Source organism: Anopheles gambiae (assembly GCF_943734735.2).
Source record: "Anopheles gambiae chromosome X unlocalized genomic scaffold, idAnoGambNW_F1_1 X_unloc_131, whole genome shotgun sequence".
Taxonomy (NCBI): Eukaryota; Metazoa; Arthropoda; class Insecta; order Diptera; family Culicidae; genus Anopheles; species Anopheles gambiae.
This window is the reverse complement of record NW_026902589.1, coordinates 20,001-23,029: the sequence shown is the minus strand read 5'-3', so window position 1 is coordinate 23,029 and position 3,029 is coordinate 20,001. Positions and strand designations below refer to the sequence as shown.

The window sequence follows — 3,029 nt, the reverse complement described above, 5'->3', positions numbered from 1 at the left end:
CGGGATAGGAGTATTTCGAGACTTTCGCCAAGCGTTGGTGCCATTTGGGGGATAATTAATGTTCTAGCCACAATAAACGTGCCACATAATGCCAATAAGGAAAAAGCCGTTTTCTAGGGACTTCCAGTCAAAATGTTTGCCATCAGCGCTTTCCTGTCGAGTTCAGGATCTGGGACTTAGCGTTTTTTTTTCACGATCCAATCCAACGACCAGATCGTGAATAAACAATACATACAACAGTGCATCCCTTTAAAGTAGGAAAAAGCCGAATTCTAGGGAGCTCCAGTCCAAAAGGTTGTCATCAGCGCTCTCCTCTCGAGTTCAAGATTTGGGACTTAGCGTTTTTTTCGCGATCCAGCCAAAAGACCAGATCGTGAAATAAACAATTAATATAACTGTACTAGTACATCCCTTCAACTGAAGCAAGTGCACCATACATGACCCGTACGCCAATCATCCATGCACATGACACGTCAACTAAGTCAACACATGATACAACTTGGACAACTGACGGGTAAGTAGGTCATCTCGTACACGACGACACATCGACCAAACCAGGTCAACACGTCACATGCACAAGACATCCTACTACCAAGGCCGGCCACCTCGACACACGACGTGTTAACCGAACATGGTCAACAACACCATCATGTGCAAGGCAACCGGCCCAAACGGATTAACTTATACAACTTGTAACGAGCAGGTGTGTAAGCTTACTGGTTTGGTCGGCACGTTTCTCACATCAAGACAATCAAGTCGAGAACGAGGCACGCCGACAAGCTCACTAGTGTTACGTGTTCCGCTCCATACCGTGTCAAGTCACTCGTCTGACACGGAAGTAGCCAGCTCTTGTCCACTAGTGTAAAGGAACGGTCTCCAGACCAAGTCAAGTCACTCGTCTGACAAGGAAAGAGCACGCACCAAGCTTCACCAGAGCACGGCACCACGGTCCCCAGACCAAGATGGTTCGTTGCGCCATCGAGGAAGGGGCACGCGATCCCTTGCTACACTCAACTAAGTACACTCTTGCTCTCACAAAAGTATCCCCTGTGTCGACGTGGTCCCCAGACCAAGACGAGCTTGCGCACATCGAGGAAGGGGCACACGGACAAACCACCAAGCATGGGTCGCCTGAGAGGATCGATGCGAACGCATCTCTACAACTCGCAGCTCCCAGCCTGAAGTCCCGTCGTTTGCGGGCGGTTGATAGGTGTCGAAACTAGGTATATCCACGTTGGGCAGAGCTCAAGCCAACGGCGTTCCCAGTTACGGTACTAACACGTGCAGCGAACTCCACTCGTTGCGGCCTAGGTATAGCGGGATGAGACGCCGGGCTGCAGACGCAGACTCCAACGGATCTCAGAGGGTTGTTAGGCCCGCTAGCTTCCGAACACCTAATGGGTTTGAGAAGCGCTATCAGCTCGGATTGGCTACGACCTTAGAGGCGTTCAGGCATAATCCAGCGGACGTAGCGTCATACCAAAGTCCGGTCGGACTAGTATTGAGCCAGTGGTCCGTACCTGTGGTTCCTCTCGTACTGCACAGGAATTCCGTTAAGATAGCGACTATAAGCACACACCAGTAGGGTAAAACTAACCTGTCTCACGACGGTCTAAACCCAGCTCACGTTCCCTTGAAAGGGTGAACAATCCTACGCTTGGTGAATTTTGCTTCACAATGATAGGAAGAGCCGACATCGAAGGATCAAAAAGCCACGTCGCTATGAACGCTTGGCGGCCACAAGCCAGTTATCCCTGTGCATCAGGTACTTGGGCGTGCAGCTCCAAGATCACCTGAAATGGCGAGATCACGTCACGAAAGTCTCCGAAAAGGCGTCGCGCGTGGTGGCAGCTGTAACGCGCCTCATGCAAAACCACAGCGGCCCCAGGACGGCCAAGTCAAGGCTGCTGGCGTATGTGGCAGAATCGGTGTTGCGGTATGCTGCTCCCGTCTGGGCTGAGGCAACTCAGGTGCGAGAGTGCCGACGGATGCTGCAACGAGTTCAGCGAAAAGCAGCCATCAGGGTGGCACGGGCATTCCGTACCGTCAGGTATGAGACGGCCACCCTACTCGCTGGACTCGTACCGATATGCCACCTCATCAACGAGGATGCTCGGGTTCACCAACAACTCCTTGCTCCAGACCGTGCTGCAACGAGGGAGGACATCCGGGCGACGGAGCGGCAGAACACCATCGACTGCTGGCAGGAGGAATGGGATGCCGACGCACTGCAACAGGATGCTAGCCGGCACACGCGGTGGACGCACCGTGTAATTCCATCGGTCGGCGACTGGCAGTCTAGGAAACATGGAGATATGACTTTCCATCTGGCACAGGTTTTGTCCGGACACGGATTTTTCCGTGACTACTTGTGCCACAATGGATTCACGTCGTCCCCAGACTGCCAGTTGTGCGTCGGCGTCCCAGAGACGGCGGAGCACGCCTTCTTCGAGTGCCCACGCTTTGCGGCAGTTCGACAGGAGCTACTCGGCGAGGGAGGTCCGGACCCTGTCTGTCCGGACACCCTCCAGCGGCACTTGTTGCGCGACGCCGATAGCTGGAGTCGTATTTGCGAAGCCGCGAAGCGAATAACGGCCCAACTGCAGCGAGCGTGGGACGAGGAGCGGGCAGCATTGGCTGTTAACGTCATCGAGCGTCAGGACGAAGACGCAGCAGAGCTGGAGGCCCAAAGCGCGGAAGTGCGGCGGGCCCGTAACGAGCGACGCAACGCCAACCGGCGAGCAGCAACAGCACGCCGGCGGGAAGAACGTCGAGCTGGACTTCCCCCAACCCCACCAGCTTCACCACGGACCGCTCAGCGACGTGCAGCGCTTCGTGAGCGTCAAGCGCGGTTCAGGGAGAGGAGACGAAACCGTCGTCTTCTCGGGATGTCCGGCCAGGCGATAAACAATGACGATGACGGCCGAGAACGCGCGGATTTAGCAGCCGGACCATCTGGTATGCGCAACCGCGCAATCGACGAGGAAAACGAGGCCACGGACGGTGGCCTGAACGCCGCGGAAGAAGCC

At 55.2% G+C, this 3,029-nt stretch overlaps 1 pseudogene; it reads right to left on the bottom strand.

The window, feature by feature from the left end:
• Positions 1-1,107: 1,107 nt before the first annotated feature.
• Positions 1,108-3,029, bottom strand: part of LOC133394424 (large subunit ribosomal RNA) — a 6,812-nt pseudogene continuing 4,890 nt past the window's right edge.